Raw genomic sequence first — 21,961 nt, 5'->3', positions numbered from 1 at the left:
CTGTCTGCTCATTTAATACTAGGACATGATAGCGAATGAAATATGCTCACAAGTCTTTTCCTGGGCTCCCTTGTGAATCTCTAAGAAGAATCCAGATCATATCCTCTGCTGATCATTAGGGGCCAAAAGCACTCTCAGGTTTTCACAAAACCTTTAATGCATCTGTTTTTTCTTGTTGCTATTAACTGCAGTTCATGTTAATAAATAGTTATTTTGTATGATCAGACTACGTAGGCATTGCACCTTTGCATTCATCTCCTAAAAATATCCTCCTTGGTCTCACTCTGTGTGAATGCCTATTGTCTTATATCATTCTGTACTGGGTTTCAAACTCAAACCCTCATGGCTGTGCTTGGTTTTGGTTTTGGTTTTTTGGTCAGTCATGGGTTATTGGTCTTGTGGCTTGAACTCAGGGCCTTGGGACTGTCCCTGAGCTTTTTGCTAATGCATCTGGTTTACATCCTAAGTAGACAGGCCCTTGTCAGGTCCTGCTGACCATTCTCACTGCAGTTAAGCTCAATGGACAGCCATAATGGTTTCATCTGTCAAGAGTAAAAAAGTCTTATGCTCCTGCTCCTTCTATACCAACCCTGACTCCATGGTACACCTGCTCCTCTCACAGACTGACTAAGGTCCACATTAGTTAGGCTTATGTCAGGATTAGCTCAATGGAGTAGTCTTACGGTCAAGTCTACCTCCAATAATAAGATTCAGGGTTTTATCTCCTGTGAGCCAAACAAGAACTGCTCAGGAACAGGAACTGCTCAGGGACATCAAGTCAACTCACAGGCCCAGGCTTTCAGGAAGATGCCACAGAGGGCCTCCTGAATCAAGTAGCATTTGAATCTAGTACATCTTCATTTTCTCCCATCCTTAGCACCCATTGGGTATTATAGCCACAGAGAACATGGGAAGGCAAGGAGTTGAGAACAACTCATGTCTACATGCCCTTGAGGCTGAGGAAGAAGGGCCACAAGTTCAAGGTACCCCATTGCCAAAACCAAGGGCTAGAAATGTAGTTCATCTAGCATTTTCCAGCCCCAGCATGAAAGGTAAAAAAAATACTACAGGAAGATCATTTCATACCTCTGATCATTTTACTGCCTCATCTACCATCCTGTGACCTGTCAGTTCAAGTGCTCCTGCCTTGACAAAATGCACCCTTCCATTCTATTGACAGTGTTAACAAGTCATCTGAATTCCATTTCCATGGCTTCTCCACTTCAAACAGTCTTCCTACTTAATAAACATATATGTTAGTTTGAAAAATTACTCAAGAATGGCTGGGTATGTGGCTTAGTGGTTGAGTGCTTGCCTAGCATGCATGAAGCCCTGGGTTCAATTCTTCAGTACCACAAACACAGAAAAAGATAGAAGTGATGCTGTGGCTCAAGTGGTACAGCACTAGCCTTGAGAAAAAGAAGCAAAAGAAGTTCAAGCCCCAGGACTGGAAAAAAATACTCCAGAACATACCAGTAGTAGAGCATTATTGACTGGCTTCAATTGAGAAGAGCTTCTGAAGTTATGGAGTTCTTAGGTATACAGTTTCCTGATGGTTCATACTAGCTACACATGGTGGGGGCTCAGAGAGGCCTAACATGGAGTCCAGAAGAAAGACCAGCTCTCCTGGTCATATTCAGATAATCCATTTTGAGAAAGGAAATGTTTGAGTTCTCTTGCTGTCTTAACTTGTCTTAGACATAGATGATGTCAACATGCTGACAAAATACACCCCTGTCCTCATCAAGGCCCTTTTCCTTCTCCTCAGAGTTTGTCTGGGGATCAAGTCTTTCTCACAACCCTTAATGCATCGGGTTTACACCTTAGCTGGACAGGCCCTCACCATGTCCTGCTGACCAGTGCCACCGCAGTTAAGCTCAACGGACAGCCACAGTGGGTTCATCTGTCAAGAGTAAAAAATGCTTATTCTCCTGCCCCTTCTCTACCAACACTGACTCCAAGGTAGGCCAGCTCCTCTCTCAGACCGACTAACATCAAGCTACCATCCATCTCTGAAGATGAGAGTAACACTGGGCTGACTGCTCTCCTCTCTGTCCCTGTCTACCTCCTTCCTTTTCTTATCTCCAAGTCATCCAATTTTTTGCCTTCCTGCCAGAGACATTCCCATTGTTCCTGATGGGGTTAAAAAGGCTTCAAAAACCCAGAGCATTTGGAACAGAATCTGACCTTCCCCCTACTAAATTGGAAAGTTAGCTTTACTTCCTGAACAGTGGACCTCACAAACCAGAAACTTCAAAACCAAAATATTCTGCTTTGCTTCTGTTTGAAATTTCTAGAATAGTCTTCACAGTGAAGGAATAACACTATTAACACTAAAAATCAAGTCGGAAGAATAAAGACAGGGAGGAGCATCAATTTATTCTTATTGTCTATAAGTCAGATCAGAATTAGACCAATGATAGATTTTTCAGCAATATGAAAATAGACAAGGAGAATCTCCAAAGTATGGAAATAACAGCAGTATTGGAAGGGGATTGATGAGTTTAGAACAGTGAGGAAGGATATGCCAATGAATTGTACAATGACAGGCACACTATATATCAGTCTGCCCACTGGTTCATGGTGGTTATTTCTCACCTACAAGATAGAAGTCTGCATAATAGTGGAGATAGAGGTACAGTGGGAATGGCTAGGCACCAACTTCAACTTGGAGCTGTACTTAATGAGCTTGAACTTGGATGCAGTACGTATTGAACTTGATCTGTGGCATATCATGCTTAGAAGTGCCAAATCCTTAGACCTCGGAAGTACATAGGAGACAGGAGCCTAAGGTCCGATGTACACAACAAGGATATGCTATGACCTTAGAAAGAGTTCCCCGATCTCTAAAGGATCTCATGACTGCACCCTATTTCTGAAGCCTTCACTGCACTATAGCAGGGCAGAGACCAAAAGTGTAGTAGGCAGCCACCAATAGGCTTCCAGATCCCTCTGCAGGAATGGTGCTACCCCTGGCCTCCAGAAATTTCAGAGCCCAGCCCTACAGGGCAATGCCTCTGAAGAAAAGCCACCCACTTCCAGACTGACCGATCTTTCTGTCCCAACTTGAAAAGCTTTAGAGCTGGTTAGTTTCCAAACCCTTCCATTATTCTGACAAGCTTTAATGGAAACTGCAACCCAGCTCATCTCTCTGCCTAGTCCCACACCCCTTTCCCAGAGTACTTCTTAAAATGCCTCAAAATAAACCCTGTGAGATTAGCACCTAGTCATGCTGTGCTCAGCCCCACAGAGCAGAGCAAGCTGAGCCACAATCACCACTATCCTCAAGACAAAAATGATGCCCCTTGGACAGGAGTGTTCTTACTACCTACTCCTATAGCTGCTGGGGAAGCAGGCCGGCATTTTGGTCTTTCTCTCAACTAAAACTGTTTCCAGGGACTTGGTTTTGTGGGGAAGCTTCCTAATGTTGGCAAGCTCTTGGGCAGTTTCTGGGTTCAAGTGTGAGGGAAGATTTCTGGGGTCCCTTCCTGCATACATAGCAGCCTTTACCACTGTCAGGAAACAATGGATTCCTAAAGTGGCTAAGGTAACAAATGAAAGCTCCAGCCCAGTACAGATAACTGCCAGGGTATAAAATTAACCCTCAAAACTCTATCGCTTTTCTATATGCAAACAATGAGAAAAGTGTGCCTGAAATCAGGAAAGCAACTCCATTCGTAATAGCTCCATAAAAAATGAAATACCTAGGAATAAACTTAACCCATTAAGTAAAGGAGCTCTACGATGAAAACACTAAAAACCTGAAAAAGGAAATCAAAACAGAGCTTAGATAGTGGCAAAAAACTCCCATGCTCCAAGATTGCAAAGATCAACATCGTGAAAATGGCAATACTTCCCATGGCTATCTACAAATTCAATGCGATACCTATCAATATTCCAAGCTCATTCTTCAAGGAAATAGAAGAGTTATCCCAAACTTCATATGTAATAATAAAAGACCCAGGATGGCAAAAAGGATCCTTAACAGAAAGAACAGTGCTGGAGGAATATCAATACCAAATTTGAAACTCTACTACAAAGCCATAATAATCAAAACACCTTGGTACTGGCACAAGAACAGCCCCCAGGCTGAGCAACTCTTTAAGAGAAGCTAAGACCGAGAGATGGAGCTTCTTCTACTTCCACCTCAACAGATCACAGATGAAGAAATTAAGTCAAGGAAAAGTATGGCTATTGAAGACAACATAAGAAAAAACAGGATCATCTCTCTTCCTAGTCCCATACCCTTTCACAGGCATTAGTCAAGAACACTTCCTAAAAAGCCAAAAAAATAAGCCTAATAACAATAACACCTCTGATTTCTCCACTTCCAAAGCAGGAAAATAAGTCATTTTATGAGTCAAGATTGGAATCAATGTGCAGTGGGCAATCTGAGGGCAGATCTTGGGCTGAAAGCCCTGGGCATTCAAAGGAAGAACGTGGTTTCTGGCATAAAGATGATATTGTAGGTTATTTCTTCAGAGGGGAATGTGGATTTTGAACATGAAAAAAACTTGGTTTATCATGTTTTAACTTGAGGGACCGACAGTGATGAATCACCAGTTAGGTAACCCTAACTGGCAGTAAGGGTCTCAAGGGAACACATCCCACTGAAGGAGCTGATGGTGTCCTTAGGTGATTCATACCCACTCTCAGATGCCAGCCATCATGGCTTCATTGGAGTACAGTTTTCTCCCTTCTTGCCATGGAGTTGGGGAAGGAATCAGTGATAATGGAAATGGTTAGTTCGCTGTGTTATGGGTTTGACTTGGATTTATTTGGCTTCTAAAATTATCTTGAAAACTCATTGTGGGAATCGGGCATGGGAAGAAATACCTGTCCACAATTGTCAGGATACCATGGTATTTTGTACCATCTTAGCATTGATTAGCTGACAGTTGAAGATTGTACAAACAAAAGTCATTAACCACCCCACCCACCAAAAAAAGATTAGAACCTAGCCATGGTGTCCTCAGCCCCACAGAGCAGATCAAGCCGAGCCAGACACCAGGGGGGCAGCAGTGTTCTTACTGCCCAATCCCTCCCTCCCCTGAGCACCAGAAAGCAAAGAATCCCTGGTGTTCCCCAATATCAATGATACCACGGTCCTGAAACCTGCTGCTGGGGTAACCTATAGCTGCTAGGGTAGCTCATAGCCAATAAAGCTCTTCTAAGAACCCCTTCATTGACTTCAAGTTTATTTTCCTCCAGGCTCAGCCCAATTCCACAGAGCTAAGACCCAGCTTCCTAGGACACATGCTGTCCAAATAGGCCATTGGTATTTGAGGTTTCATAGTGGTTGCACATGCTTGAAACTCTGTAAGGGTTAAAATATAGTAGTAGAGGGGCTGGGAAGCTGGCTCCGTGGTAGAGTGCCTGCCTCCTAGGCATGAGGCCCAGGGTTTGATACCTCAGCAGCACATAAGCAGAAAAATATCACAAGTGGAACTTGGCTCAAGTGGTAGAGCATTAGTCTTGAACTAAAAAAGCTGAGGGACAGTGCCCAGGCCCAGAGTTCAGGCCCCACCACCGACAACACACACACACACACACACACACACACACACACACACATATATATACACGTATATATATATGTATATATGTGTGTATATATATATATGTATATATTAAAGCCTTTCTGATGAACTAGCCAAATTCACATAGCAATAACAATTAGAGAGTCTTGAATAAAGAAGTCCAAATTAAATCCATGCAACAACTTGCATGGCCTTAGACCTGGTGATTAACGCACCTGCTTTTTAGATCCATGTTGTCTAGTGACTGGAGTTTAACTCCCTTCACTTGGTGCCTCACCTAGTGCTCAGAGAGGCTGATGTAAGGGAAACCTCAGTCTCTGAAGAAATGAAGCCAGGGAAGCCAATTCAGAACAGATTCTTCCCCTCCTTTACCTGAGAAGTCTACAATCTACATCATAAATAAAAATTAAAAACCCATTCAAAGTTCCCTTTGAATGAAGAGGGCCAAGGCACTAAGAGCTAGCATGGTCCCAGAATTCTCAGCATCCCAGGATCAAGATAGAAGCTCTATTGTGAGGAGCTGGGTTCAGTTCCTCTTATTGGATTCTGCCTCAATAAGAGATGCTTAAATGAATCCACATTACTGAGAGGTGCTAGGTCAGTTTGGAGAGTTTAGGGTCTTCTTGCTATTGGAGGTATTTAGAGGATATTAACCCTTGTGCATGGAGTTTGAAGCTACCAATTCCTTCCCTGCCTACTGGTTAAAGGTGAACAACTATCTCTTAGACTTCTACTTAAGTGCTAGAGAAAATGGTCACCTCAACATTGAGGAAAGTACAGAATCAGCCAAGAGAAGCTCAATTGCAGAACCTGCTAGAGCCACTAGCTTGAGAAAGAGTAAGCTGGCAATAATCATTAATTCTGAAAAGTAGCTAGAAAATGGCTGTACATTCTAGCGTTTACTCTTGTGAACGCTGAGTACTGGAGGGAGCTTATCTCAGGCAAGGTGGAGGAGAATGTCATCTTGAACTATGCTTAGCAGCCTCCCTAACAAGGGTCTGTCTTTGAAGATCTCATTGCTAGATCCCTTGTCCTGCATAAGAACAAATAGCTGGCTTCAACCTACTCTGGCCCTCCTGTCTTCAGTGATGGGACCAGAAAGGCTAAGATATGCTTCAGGCACTAAAAGCCTGAGATCCAATCATAAGGATTCACAAGCTTTCTCAGAGAAAGTGGGAAAAATAGATTGCTAAATAGAAGCTCCAGGACAATGTTACTGAGAGTTCTTAGGGAAACCCAGAGAAAAGCCACCAGAGCATCTGTCCCTTGCAGCTACCACTGTATGTGACACATTCCTAGCCAAAGGAGCATACATCTTTTCACAAAACTCCAACTCCACAATTCAAACAACATCCATTCTTACTCTAACTGGTGATGTCTAGCTTTCTCCAAAAATTGCTAGTGAATGCCAGAAGCAGGATCATTCCAAAGAGAATTACTAAGCATCATAATCAGATGTCAGATCCTCCGAGTCAGACAGAATATAAAAGAGAAGACATATGTGTAAATCTCTAGGACTTAGATACCATGAGAACGAATGGTTGATATAAGGGAAAAGGTGGAGTTTTGAAAACAACTCCATGTCTTAATAACAGTGGACCAAAATAATTGAGCTTGAAACTATGTTAATAGACTAGTCCCACAGGAGGACGGCACAGCTGTTCTGGACATCTGACTACAGGATTTGTCGCTACCGCCTCGACCAGCAAGGAAGACGCGACACTGGACTCTTCTCTCTGCAGTTTATTCAGGACCTTTGAGTAATCTTCTGACCCCAACCCCGGGGAGAATTCCCCACAGCCTTAAGTACCCGCTGGGTAGCCAACCGTGATACGCCACGTGGGAACCACCAATAGGTTCAGGTGCCCGGAAGCAAGCCAGATTCTTTGCCTTAGCCATATAAGGAGTTGTTTACCACGAGAGCACTCGCCATCGGGAAGGCGGAGGGCGGAAGCCGGCGCCATCTTCCAGGTGCGGCCTCTCGCACGCAGCTCTCTACAAGGATTCAGCATCATAACACTCAGATATAATCATTCCCAGAGTGAAGAAGAGGTGCCTGGACCACCTTGAGGTAGGTTTTCCCTCCCAGAAGCATCTCCAAATTTTGAATGTGGCCAAAAGGCAGAGATCTAGAGCATTCCCATTTTCTACACACCCCTACCTTTTGTGCTGCACTTGTGTTTTCCTGCTGAAACTTTGCCATTCAACTTGGGTCAGAGTTGTCTTTTCGGCTGGCCTTTGTTTGATGTCTGGTAGGAAAATTAAGAGTTTGGATACCTGGCCAATGCACTGCGCAGAACAATATTTCTTGGCAGTACTGGTGTTTGAACTCAGGGCCTCTTGCTTGCTAGGCGCGTAGTCAGTCAGTTCAGCTATGTTTCTAGCCCCTTCAATAGTAATTTTGGTAGATAAGAAAGTAGCCTCCCAGCATCCTCGAGATACTTTCAGGTTTCTAGCATGTCCTGGTACCCCCAAGTTCCTGACATCCTGGAGTATTAGCTCTTAGGCAGACATTACCTATTAGGACATCAGAGCAATTAATATATATGTACACGTAGTATATATAATATATTAGCATATTCCAAGAGAATGGCCCCTATACCATTCCCTAGGGAGGCTTCCTCTCTGCAAGGGGAAATAGGAAAGGCTCAGCTGGCTTCTCCAAGGAGAAGCAGGTTCTCAAGTAAACTGGGTATTCTGGGTGGTGGCTTCAGCCCAAGACACCACCTTCATAGTTTGTCAAAGCTCAGTAGGCCTAGGTGGTCAAGAGCCACCAAGAATTCAAGACCCCAGTGTTTGTTCATCCTCCATATGTTGATACACTTCAGTGTCATTAACTACCTCCAAGAAGTAAGCATCCAGAAGACAGTAGAACATCATCGTTCCTGTGCAAGGAAAGGAAATGAAGCCAGAGTTCTTCTGGATGATGATCTTTACATGTTAAGGTTGTAAAGCTGTGAGACACCAACAGACTCACAGCTACTGAGCTAGAAATGGCGGGTGGGGAGAAAGTGGGGAGGGTAGAGAAGGAAGAGATCAGGAAGGAAGGAATGAAATGATCAAAGCCAGGACACAATGGAGATGCAGAAAATTTGCTCAGGTCCAAAAGCAAGCCTAAGAGCAAACCGAGGTCAGACCAACCAAGGACTGCAGAAGGCTGAACAACTCCATCTTCCATGGCCAGTTACCTCAGTGTTACCCCAGTAACCCTGCTATCCTTCTGCCAGAATGATCTCTAGCCTCACCTGCCCATGCTGGCCAATTATACTACTTTTCACTTCCCATAGTCCACAGCTGGTCTAGTCACTCAAGGAGCCCAAAAACCCATTGCCCAGAATCCTATCTGGTCGACTGCAAGTGGCTTCTATAACCAACAAACAGTCATCTGTCCTAGTGAGGAGAGCAGAATCTTAGATTCACCTGACATCTGACTTTGTAAGATTTAGAGATTCTAGGTGGAAGACTCAAACAATTAAAAAAAACCTCTAGCTTTTCTTGTTTTGTAAGTGCTGAACTAAAATTTTTCCCGAAGACTACTCACTACTTTTTCTTCTCCACAAGAATGGAAACCAAAGGAAAGTGTGTGCATGCTGTCTGAGCAGGGCTTCCCCAGCATAACTGGAGTCCCAAAGGAAACTGGAGGAAAGTCATCTGTTATGCTTGGAATGGATTCCAAGACAGGGGCTCTCAGCACTTCCTTTTTCTTAATAATGGTAAGCTGTGGGCTGATCTAAGATGTCCATTTCCAATCTTTGGATGTCTCCTTCCCACAAACCCTTAGGAAATATGCAATCCTGAAGATCTGGTTCCATCTGGACTGGATCCTTTTCTCCTCATTAACATGCTATGTCACCAGACACACATTTCTATTCTGTTCTCCTGATTATTCAAAAAGCATGAAGACAGGCAAAACACAGAACCCATGCTGTGTGGTCACCAAAGCAATGAGAGCCTGGATTTAAACCTTGTGTCTTTTACCTTCAGGACCTCCAAGTAGAATACGCGAACTGTCTGTGGCCCCAGTCAGGTAACTGGCAGCTCTCTGAGCTCAAGGCTGAGCTTCCCTTCTGCCCCTACATGCAGCCATCAACTTTAGCAAGAGGCAAATCGCCTCATCCTCAGAGTGACAGGGGGAAGAGTCAAGGTCAGGAACAGGCTCGAAAAGACTTTGTCCAGAATTGAGCAAGGACTTTTAGGTTGACCAACATCATAGCTCAGATGAGAGTCCCAGGAACGAAACAAAACCAAAGTTTGGAAACTCTGACCCTGCCAGGAAGGCAAAGGAAACTTTCTTGGGAACACAGCTAGAAGTCAGTACAGAGCAGCTACAGAGGTTTGTGTACTTATCAACAGGACTTTTTGTCCACATTACTAAGTATTTGATTTGCTTCTATTTACTGGGACTCAACAAAGCAGGGCAAAGTCATTGCTCAGTAAGTCAGTACTTTCCTCACTAAATTCTTAAGTCCAAGATTAGACCTGGTTCCAGCCCTGAAGATTTTTGGCACAGTTGCCAAGCTCCCCCTCCCAGAGATACAACTAAAGAAACTGAAGGGAAAAGAAAAAGCCGCCAGGGAAGGCATTACTTTGACCTGGTACAAGAGGGTGGCTGTCTCTAGCCCAAGCTGGAGGTAGCTTGGTACAGCAGAGGAGAAAGGACCAAGACCAATTCAACTCCTGCTCCTCCACAAATAGATTAGGCCCTAGCTTGCTTCAGACTGGCAGAAACCACTACCTCCAGTGACTTTTTTCCTTTAAGATATTGAAGTCAGAAATCTCTGAGCCAAGGAAAAACAGGTGAGAAATCCCCACCTCAATCCTTGACAAAGAAGCTCCTTTACCCAATTCACCATCCCTGTTCCCATCATCATCCAAAACCAGTGAGTTCTTATAAACGTCATGCTGGTCTCCTGTGACCCTCTGCCTGCTAACAATGGAGGTTCTGCACAAGAAGACATTTGACCTGTTTTCAGGATGCTCTGTCCCAAGACTCATCCTTCTCTATTTCTGTTCCCTGGGGATGGAGATTGAATGCTTCAAGGGCTGAGGTCTGGCCCTCCTCATAGATGTGGTTGGACCAGACAAAAGCTCTCCATGAGAAATGAACTCAAACCAAAGTGAAACAGACTCCTTCACAATAGCTACTAGATCACCTGTCAGAGGTTAAGAATTTAAGAGAGGCCAAGGGGCTCAAGGCTATAAGCCAATACTAAATGAGGCCTGAAAAACCATTCAAATATGGTATGTAAAGGCTCTGCAAGCAGAATTGTTTCAACTGAAAAACAAGTGAGCTTCACTGAAATCTGGATTGACCAAAAATAAAATCATCTCCAGATACTTGAAATGAGAGGAGGGGAAGAGACGGAGGTATGTTGGAAGGGAATATTCTAAGTTTGAGAGTGTAGAGAGCACAAGGGTGCACAGCTCCGGCCCAGCTAGTTGGCTCTGGCATGTACTTTACTGAAAAGGAAGATCAGAGCTGGGAAAGCAGGTGACTGACATCAGCAGGCGCTTGGAGAGTGGGATACCAGGCTCTTTGGAGATGGCACCTTTCCAGAGAACCACCAATTCCTTGCTGTCAGCAACATACAGGAAGTTGCCCCAGTCTGGGAATGTTATTTCCTGAGACCATAGAGAAAAGAGTGGACTAGGACAAGTCCCCTAGCTTCCTGGAGCAGCGCAGCCTAGCCCTCAAGCCCCAGGGCAGGCTACCTGGACTCTGCACCCGCCACTGAGAGCAGGCACTTTGCAAACACCCAATTTCATTTACACAGCTGCCTACACTTAGCTTGCTGCTAGCCTTACTCAGCCCTCTTGGGAACAGGGCCTCGCCCATTCTCCCTTCCCTTGGTTTCTTGTTTGAGAGAAGCCTCAACTTTGTCACCATTTTCAGTCATCTCCACACCACGGCCTGATTGAAGAGGGAGGCATCAGTATCTTCCACCTGAGCTAGGGTTAGGCCCTTCTGGTTCTTCCCGCTCCTTGTTCCAACATCTGAAGCCATTTGTGCCTTCCTTCCCTGAGATCACAGCCAGTATAAGGTCTCCCCTAAGAGCTAGAAACCTGTCAGGCTACAGTAGAGACCTCAAGCCAAAGTGGGTCCCTACCCATGCTTGTATCAAGAGACCTGTCATTGGCTCCAGTTAGCCCACTTCTGAGGTCCAGCTTGGGTGCATTCTCCCCGCTCTTGCTCCCTATCCAGGGAACCCTTCAAGTTCTGGGTTCTGGCCTTCTTCCTGTCATTGCTGGGCAGTGGCTCACACATGGCAGATAAGATAGGAGTCACAGACAGCTCCGGTTGTCCACACTCAAGCCTCGTGCTCAGAGTACCTCCCTGAGCTACCAAGCAAGTCAGACTCCAGCACCAGAGCTGGATGGCCACAAGGCTTTAGAAGCAAACAAGCTTATTCCTGGCATCTAACAGCCAGCTTCCTGACGAGTCAAGCCTCTGGTTTTGAGCCCAGCCCTTTTAGAAAACAAACAAGAAACCCTCTTTGTTAGAGGCCCAAAGTATCCCAGCATGGGCTAGGAGAGGCCTTTCCCGGGGTCCTGCCTATGACATTGCCTCCGTAACTGGGGTTGCATTCAGCCCTTCTGGGAACTAGACAGGGTTAAAGGACCTCTCTTCAGTAACTGAGGCCAACACTGTTTCTCCCATCCAAACTCACAACCCCCAAAGTTCACCAGGCAGACCGGACAGCCTCAGAAAGTCCCTTGTCACATTGCCCGGTGTCAGATCTGAACAGAATCAGTGGTAGCAGCACGTCCCTGGCTCCTTTTCCAGCCAACCCAGTAGCCACCATTACTTTTCTGCAGACCAGAAGCTGCTAGAATTCCAACTTCCTTCTCCCTCCTCTTCTTTCACCTTTTACCAGTGGGAGCCTACACTCCACCTCACACTCTGGAAATTTCTTGACCCCCACCCACAATTCTTTGTTCTCTAGCTGTTGCTTAACTGAGGACTGGCAGGATCAACCGTCCCCCCCCCCCCCCACGACCCCTGCTTCAGGCCTGTGCCCAGAACTCCATGCTGAAGCCAGGCTGAACTTTCCCAGTGCCAAAGTGCTCATTGTCTTCTCCCTGCCTAGACAAAGTCCATCTTCTGGAGAAGCAGGCCCAGACCCTATGGAAGAGAAAGTCCCTATTTATCCTCAGCTTGCATTTGTTCCTGGCTTCCCTAAAAGCCAGGAATCCCCTCCAGACTCAGCCAGGTCGGTCTACTTCCCAGTCCAATCACTCCTTCTAATCTGTGGACAGAAGCCCAAGAGACCCTCTGCTCTGTCAGACAAAGAGAACTTTAGCTTCCACTAGAGACTTGTTTTAGCCTACAGCATGGCTGGCTAGAGCGACCGGTACAAAGCAGAGCTGAGGGCTTGCTGGGAAGGAGGTTTTTATAGACCCGCTTGGGCTCATTCTTCTAGATCAGCTGTTCTCAACTCTGCAGCCTGCATTAGAATCACTTGGAGAGCTTATTAAAACACACCCTCTGGGCCCCATCCCCAGAGTCCTGGATTCAGTAGGCCTGGGCTAGAATTGGAGAATTTGCCTCCCAACATGCTTGGTTTCCAGGTGGCGCTAATATTACTATTCTACTGCCTCCATATTGAGACCTACTGTTCCCAAGTCTCCAGAGTCGATGGCCAGTGGAGGGCCATCAACAAGGATTGTCTGTACACAATAGCTTCAGGATTGGGGAATGGCTAAGAATGGTCCACTTGATTTTCTGGATGTCTTAATGTTTCCTTAGTTGTGGTGGTGGTGGTGGCTGTTGCTGGTGGTATTGGGGGTGATTGTGTGTGTGTGTGTGTGTGTGTGTGTGTGTGTGTGTGTGTGTGTGTGTGTGTGCTGGTGTAGTCTTGTGCTTCAACTCAGGGTTTGGAAATGTCCCTGAGCTTTTTTGTTGAAGGCTAAAACTCTACTTCCTGCTTTCTGGTTGTCAATGAAATCAGGAGTCTCACAGATTTCCCTGCTTGGGCTGGCTTCAAATTGTGATCCTCAGATCTGAGCCTCCTGAGTAACTGGATTACAGGTGTAAGCCACAAGTGCCCAGCTTGATTTTGGTTTTGATTGACAACAATGATACCTATTTCTTGGATGCAGAAAGCTGTTTTATATATTACACAGTTGTACACATAGATTTTACAATATATACATTTCATATTATGGTGGCATATATGTACAGTAACAAAGAAATTTGAATAGTTAGCTTACCTGTTAGTTAAGAGAAACCACGGCCTGCACTCAGTTTCTGCTGCTTTTCCTTTTTCAAGCTTGCTTTGCAAACCAGTGTCTCCCACTCAAATATAATCCCATCAATGCCACCAGGCAGTCCCTTCATTTTCACAATTGCTAACCAAGCCCGAGACAGATGGAGTGGTGATGAGGAAGTCAGTGGTGTTTTCCTCTTTTTCACGCATGTGCTCTTTGAGTGTACAGGTGCCAGGCCTGCTACACAAGCCATGAGCAAAGCAGGAGCACCACACTGGGAGTGACTTCCCTAGGGCCACAATGCTGCAGAGCCAGGGACCCCACATCATCAAGGCCCAGCTATGCTTAGGCCCCCAAATCTCCTGAACAGTGGGTGGGCTTTTGCTCTGTTCTACCCTCATGGCTTGGTGGTGAGCTCAGGAGGGAAATCTGAGAATCTCAGCAGATTTCTTCCGATTCCATCCCAGGATTACAGATGAGACAGATGTTCCCCATAACATGGGGACAGTCCCACAGCCTGTAGAGCGCCACATGCCAGGGCTTTCTCCAACCCACTTTGGGGGCAGAGCAGTTCACTGAAGCATTTGGGATTTGAAGTGCCACATGCTTAGGTTTGAATTATGATTCCCACATGATCAGCTGCATGACTTTAGGCAAGTTGCTTAACCTTTCTGAATCTTTGTGGGTTTTTGCCTTCTGTTTTATTTTATTCTTGTTTTTGTTGTTGTTGTTTTGGGTCCAGTCGTGGGGCCTGAACTCTGGGCCTTGGCGCTGTCCCTCAGCTCTTCAGCTCAAGGCTTGAGCCACAGTGCCACTTTTGGCTTTTTTTTCTGCTTATGTGGTGCTGAGCAATCGAACCCAGGGGCTCATGCATGCAAGACAAGCGCCCTACGACTTCACCTTCTCAGCTCCGCATTCTAGTTTGTTTTTTTTTTTTTTTTTTGGTTGTTGTTGTTGTTGGTCATGGGGCTTGAACTCTGAGGGTTTTTTTTTTTTTTTTTTTTTTTTGGTGGTTGTTGTTGTTGGTCATGGGGCTTGAACTCTGAGTTCTGGTTTTTTTTTTTTTTTTTTTGGTGGTGGTTGTTGTTGTTGGTCATAGGGCTTGAATTCTGAGTGTTGTCCCTCAGCTCTTCACTCAAAGCTAGTACTCTACCACTTGACCCACAGAGCCAAATCCGGTTTTCTGGTGGTTTATTGGAGATAAGAGTTTCCTGAATTTCTTGCCCAGGTTGGCTTTGAACCACAATCCTCAGGTCTCAGCCTCCTCAGTAGCTAGGATTACAATCGTGAGCCACTGGCACCTGGCTTCCTTCTGTTTCTTTCAACTGAAACTACTAACCTGGAGTTGTTGAGAAGCTTCAAGATGATGCTAAAATCACAAACTCCCCATGTTGTCATCCTGTTGCAACTGCCCTTGCTGTGCATGGAATTCAACTGTGGAAGTCTGGCTTAGGCCTACCCAGAGGGCCTGCTTAAGGCCAGGGAGACTCTTGGCTCCAAGGGTCTCCCTGTGAGAAGGTTTCATAGAATGACCACAGGGTTGTGGTCTTAGATCTGGTGAGGCCCCATCTTTTAGTTCTTGGGGTGGCCTGACTTAGGCTGCCTATTTCTCTTATGTCTCAAGCTGCTGGCCTGTGACCTAGGCTGAGAGCCCACCCCCAGATTTGGGAGTGTTCCCCCACCCTCAACAGGAGCTGACAGGAGGTTCACTGTCCACCTCATCCAGCATTGCAGCTGCCAGGAGGCAGCCTCACTCCACAGCTGGAGTACATGGGCCAGGACCACACCCTCCAGGGGTGACTCCAGGCCTGACTCCAGGCCAAACTACCTGCTGGCTGAAATGTCATTTCTTAGAAAACCACTGAAAAAGCCAACTGATTGTCAGTCAAACATGGCTGCGGTCAGGTGACGCCAAGGAGACATACTTGAACTACTTCAATTTCTTTTCTGTTTCTTCTTTCTTTCCTCCCCCTCTCTCTCCCCCTCTCTTCCCTTCTCTCTCCCCCTCTCTCTCCCTCCCCTCCTCTCGTCTTCTCTCTCCCCCTTTCTCCTTCCCCCCTCCCTCTCTTTAAAGCCAGTCCTGGGTCTTGAGCCCAGAGGCCTGGCACTGCCCCTGAGCTTCTTTCGGTCAAGGCTAGCATAAAAGAGGTGATGACAGGTGATGAAAAGGGGTGTTTCTCTTGTCTGTCAAACAGACCATGAGCTCTCTTGTGGAGAACAACCACCCTGGCTAGTCAACAGAGAGGATCAGATCCAAATTGGGATCTGATCTGATAAGCAAGGCATGCATATCTCTTCTTTGAGCCTTGTTTGAAAGGATTCTCAATGTGAAATGGATGCTCTGGAGGAAGGAAGAGGCCATCCTTTATCTCCTATGGTCTTGTCCAAAACAAGGTCAGTTACTCATAGGAAGGTAACCCTCACAGGATAATGCTAATTTTTAGACTTTATTGTCAACTCCTCAACACTGAGGAAACTGGGAAAACAGGCTAATGTTAAATCACAGTTGACACTACCAACACAGGAAGTCTAGCTTTGGGAAATGGCAAGCTACTTTAATGGGTATTTGGTGTCTTGTTTCCCAGTTGGGCTAGGTCACAGGAAAGGACTCAGGGAAGATTATGTGTTAGTCTTGGGCATGTACCTCAGAGAGGAAAAAGAATAACATCAAACACAGGGAAGAAATTAGATCCAGGAAGATCTCTGGCTTGAGGCAAAGCCAGATGGTGGCTGCCATCTGTAGGGGACAGGGATCAGACATCCAGGAAACTAGCCTGTCTCCCAGCCACAAGTCTTTAGTCCCAAGTCTTACTTAGATGGTAGACACCCATAGGTAGTATGACATCTTTGTTGTAGGTTTTTCTTTGTTTCTGCCTTTCTGAAGAGGTTAAAAGGTTGGAAGTTATTTGTCCCAGAGACATTAGGATCTCAAGCCTAGAGAGTTGGAAGGACCTGCCAGAATCTGTATCTTGCTTACCAATGTCTTATACTTCACCTCCTGGCCAACTGCTAAGAGTCTGGACAGATTCCTGGAGTCCCCTTCTTTCTAGCACATATACTTAGGATCTCAAAAACCAAGGTAGCCACTGTCTCTGTAGCATATACTAAGGTAGTTCAGACCTATTGGATTGACACGTCTGAGTTCTACAATTGTGCTTGTTCCCATAGACCTCAAAAAGACCTGGTGGTCAGGGGACTGTCTGTAGCTGAACTAGGCAAAATTAAGTAAAGACAAGGTCACAAAGTAGGAAGCACAATCTGGAATGGGAAGCTCAGGCCAAGACATAGAGAAGACAGCAATGACTTACTCATAGCCTCATCCAGGGCTACTTCAACCTAGCTCCAAGAAAGAAGCTATTTTTAATATGGAAAATGAACAGAAGTGTATACTGCTGACATGTGGCACAGACTGAGAACTCAGTGAGATGAGCCCAGAATGAGAAGAGGGACAATCGAAAACCATGTGATAGGTTCCCGAGTTGTAACATTAGACTCAATGAGACTCATACAGGATGCGTCATCTTTCTCCAGAAGGCTTGGGTCAGAAATGTTTTGGATGTCACATAATGGGGTGTATTGGAAATGACCCAGATCTGAAGAGGGAAAAGTGAAATATCTAAGTGGTGTGTGTTCCTTACACACACCTGAAGCTCATCATGTACAGTTTGGTATGCCTGCATTTTCCCTAGAACCTGTCATGTTCATGTATGGTCAAGAGGAATTTTCCATTTCTGGCATGGTGTGAACACTCAAAAATTGTAGGTTTAGAAGCATTTTGGGTTTTTTGGATTAGACTTCAGGGAATATTCCATATCTTTGGCCTGAGCAAGGATTTTTAAAGATAAGATCTCCAAACAAAAACAGATGAATGGGGTTATATGGAATTGAAACAGTTCTGCATGACAAAAGAAACAGAATAAAAAATGTACAGAATGGAAGAAAACATTTACAAACTCGCTGATGAGAGGTTAACATCTGTAATGTAGAAACTCTATATCATGAGAATATACAATTAAAAGTGGACAAAAAACTTAAATAGACATTTCAAGAGACATGCAAATTACTTAACAGGCATTCCCAGCCAAGGAAGTCTTACTGCTGCCTTGTTCCAGACCCTGATGACATCTCAGGCTTATGCCCCTAAAAATAACACCCTGTGTCTCCACGGAGAATCAGAAACCCTTCACCACTAGAAACAGTAGAATGTAAGGTCTACCTGGGAGAATAGCCCCCTCCCCTCATTCCCTCCTCCTCCCCTACAAGGACAGCACGGTAGCCTTAGCACAAATGGCCTACTGGACACCAGTAATCAGCTCTGAGGGTTCATCCTCTGACTGCCAGCCACTGCCTAATGCTCTGAGGTCCAGGCCTCCTCCACCCAGTCACACCCTCATCCACCAGGTCACACCCAGATCCAATCTGCCAGGCCTTGTTGTGCCTGGCCAGGCCTGCTTTCCCCAGTCAGAGGCTCCCTAGGCTCTGAGGTCCTTTCTGAATGCCCTGTGACCATACCTCCTCCTGGCCCTCCCCTATTTAATCCCTCTCACCTGCCCTAAACTTTCACTCTCTGCACTGTGGTTTCCAGCTCAGGCGGGCTGGCAGTGTGCTCTCCTTCTTGCTCTTGCTTTTGTGTAAATCAACTCTTGCCAAAGAAAATGGCACTCACCAGCTTTTTACCCGCACCTACTCAGCTATCCCTGGACAAACTTGAAGCTGAAGAGAAGGCAACATCTCACAGTTCCTGGCAGACCTGCCTGGCCTCCTCACGCATTGAAGCTCCCCCGTATGGGTGCCGAAAAGGTTGGAATCCTCGCTCGCTAGAAGATTTTGGAGATGGAGGTGCTTTTCCAGAGATCCATGTGGCCCAGTATCCACTGGCTATGGGAGGACAACAAACCAGGTCAAATGTGCTGGCCATTCAGGTGGATCTTGAAGGAAGAATTCGGTACGATGCAGTTGCTCGACAAGGTCAGTCAAAAGACAAGGTCATTTACAGCAAATATACTGACCTGCTGCCACAGGAGGGGATGCATGCCGGTGACCCAGACCCACAGAGACCCGGCGAAGAAGCTATTCAAGAGATCACAGCAAAGACAAGGGTAGCCTTAGAGAAGTGTGTGCAGCAGAAGGTTGCCTCAGCCATGCCAGTTCGGGCAGCTGATCAACTGGCTCCTGCTCAGTATCTGCAATACACACCATCTCAGCAAGGAGTGGCATTGAACTCTGGAGCTACACAGAGGCTCATTCGCATGGTAGAGATGCAGACAGATCCAATGGAGCCTCCGAGGTTCCGGATCAACCAGAAGATTCCCCGGGGACCACCTTCTCCTCCTGCACCTGTCATGCACTCTCCAAGCCAAAAGATGACTGCCAAGGAGCAGCAAGAGTGGAAGATTCCTCCTTGCATATCCAACTGGAAAAATGCAAAGGGTTATACAATTCCCTTAAACAAGCGACTGGCCGCCGATGCAAGAGGACTTCAGATGGTACACATCAATGAGAACTTTGCCAAACTCACCGAAGCTCTCTACATTGCCGATCAGAAGGCTCGGGAGGCTGTGGAAACACGGGCCCAAGTGGAGAGAAAAAGGGCTCAGAAAGCAAAAGAGAAGCATGAAGAGAAACTTAGAGTAATGGCCCAAAAAGCCAGGAAGAGGAGAGCTGGCATCAAAACCCGTGTGGACAGAGAAGATGGGGAGGCCCGTGGGAGGGAGGAGATCCGGCACGAGAGGCAAAAAGAGAGACAGCACAACTGGCATCTTTCCAGGGCAGCTGCTAAAAAGAGATGGAAACCGCAGAGGAAGGAACATCGAGATATCACTGAAGTCATTGCTCTGGGTGTCCCCAATCCTGGAACCTCCAAGGAAGTTTGGTATGACCAGAGGCTCTTCAACCAGTCCAAAGGTATGGACAGCGGATTTGCAGGTGGAGAAGATGACATTTATAGCATTTATGAGCTCACCTGGAGAGGTGATAAAGACATGGCCCAGACCATCTATAGGCCCAGGACAAATCTGGACAAGGACATGGATGGTGATGACCTAAAAACCAAAATCCAGACCAACAGCTTTCTTCCAGTTCAAGAGTTTTCCGGTTCAGAACATAGGCAGACCGCACGAGAAGGGCCAGTGCAGTTTGAGGAGGATCCTTTTGGTTTGGACAAGTTTCTGCAAGAAGCTAAACAGCACAGTGGCTCCAAAAGACTTGCAGATAGCAGCCGACCCGAGGAGCATGAGCATGAAGGCAAGAAGAGGAGGAAGCTGTAGATACTTCTCTCTTCCCACTCAATGAAATTCATCCAGAACCCTAGTGATGCAAGTCATGGGGATATGCTTTGCAAAGGGTCAAAGTAAAACCCAGATCTGGATCCATTCCAAATGGATCAAAGACCTCGGAGTCAAAGCAGACCCTCAGAAAATCTTACAGGATGGAAGAGGAGATAGCCTAGGTCTGCTTGGCACAGGCCAAAATTGTCTTCAGAGACCCAGAAACACAACAAATCAAAGACAGCTTGGACAATTGGGGCTGCATGAAATTGCAGAGCTTCGGCATGGCACAGGACATAGCTGGCAAGATCAATAGAAAGCCCACGGATTGGGAGAAGAGCTTCACTAGCCACACAACAGACAAGGGTCTCATATCTAAAATAGACCTGGAACTCAAAAAATTAAATCCCCTAGCAACAAATCTTCAAAGAAACACCTGCCTGATAAATAAGTGGGCTAAAGACTTAAAGAGAAACTTCTCTGAAGAGGAAAGAAGGATGGCCAATAGACACAGGCAGAAATGCTCCACCTCTCTAGCCATAAAAGAAATGCAAATCTAAACAACCTTGAGATCACCTCACCGCAGTTAGAATGGCTAGCTATAATCAAGAACTCTAATAACAACAGATGCTGGAGGGGATGTGGACAGAAGGGACCCTTACTGCATTGTTGGTGGGAGTGTAGACTTGTTCAACCACTTTGGAAAGCAGAATGGAGGTTCCTCAAAAGACTCCACATAGAGCTCCCCTATGACCCAGCAATCCCACCTTGGGCATTTACCCAAGTGTTTCCCCAACAAGACCACACAAAAGCTCCCAGCACAACTATGTTTATTGCAGCATTATTTACCATAGCGAAGATATGGAACCAACCCAGATGCCCCTCAGTAGATGAATGGATCAAGAAAATGTGGTATGTATACACAATGGAATTCTATGCCTCAAGCAGAAATAAGGACATTGCACCATTTGTTAGGAAAAGGAAAGACTTGGAAAACATTATATTAAATGAAGTAAGCCAGGCCCAAAGAAACATAGGTCCCATGGTTTCCCTTATTTGCAATAACTAGTATATGTGTGAGTCAAGTAGAAAAGGTTACATAAATTGATGTCCGGTGAAATGAACGCCAAGATGAGTATTCAAATGTTTTTTCTTTCTTGCAATTTTTACTAGCATAGTTATAAGATGATTTCTTTGTTGCTTTGTGTGTCCCTCCCCCACGGTATAACCCCTGCTTTCACTGTATTTGATGTTGGTATAATTTGTGGAGGGGAAGGGAAGAAACAGGTCGAATAAATAGGGATACAGGTGGACCCATTGCAACAATGAGATATACAAGTTGTTTTGTCAAAAAAACGAACTTTGGGAGGATTGGGTTGGTGGGGAGGGAGGATGGGAAAGATGGGAATGGTAAACAAAGGAGGAGGCTACAATAAGGAGGCTTTATAAGAAATGTACTCACTATATTGCCCATGTAATTGTAACCCCTCTGTACACTATTTTCACAATAAAAAAATTTTTAAAAAAAAACGAACATTACAACTTTGGCTGGGGTGGGGAAGTGGTAGATTGGAAGGGATGCTGAGGGGAAACAAAGCAGGAGGCAACAATGCTTGATAATAAATGTACTCATTACTTTGCCCATGTGATTGTAACCCCTTTGTACGGTATTTTCACAAAAAAATAGGAAAAGTTATTTTTAACGTTTCCACGTTTTCCTTTGTTCTATTTTTATTTGTAAACTTGCAGAATAAAATTCCTTCCTTGTGGAAGGAACAAAATAAAATACAATATAATAAACTCTTTCTGCCTGAAACATGTGGCCGTCTCCTTTCCGCAAACCCTACCCAACGGAGCCCAACAACCTGGCCCGGAGGATTTGGCTTCTCTCTATGTTCTGAGGACATTTTAAGTGGGAGATCAGCACAGTAATGATTATCAATTTTC

The 21,961-nt window shown here is 45.5% G+C and overlaps 1 pseudogene; it reads left to right on the top strand.

Annotated features, from left to right (window-relative positions):
- Positions 1-18,403: 18,403 nt before the first annotated feature.
- LOC138825752 (SNW domain-containing protein 1 pseudogene) lies at positions 18,404-20,039 on the top strand (annotated as a pseudogene).
- Positions 20,040-21,961: the final 1,922 nt, after the last annotated feature.

Source organism: Dipodomys merriami, unplaced genomic scaffold (assembly GCF_024711535.1).
Source record: "Dipodomys merriami isolate MVZ:Mamm:240054 unplaced genomic scaffold, mDipMer1.0.p SCAF_14, whole genome shotgun sequence".
Lineage (NCBI taxonomy): Eukaryota > Metazoa > Chordata > Mammalia > Rodentia > Heteromyidae > Dipodomys > Dipodomys merriami.
The sequence above is the reverse complement of the archived record's forward strand: the minus strand, read 5'-3'. Positions and strand labels throughout refer to the sequence as shown.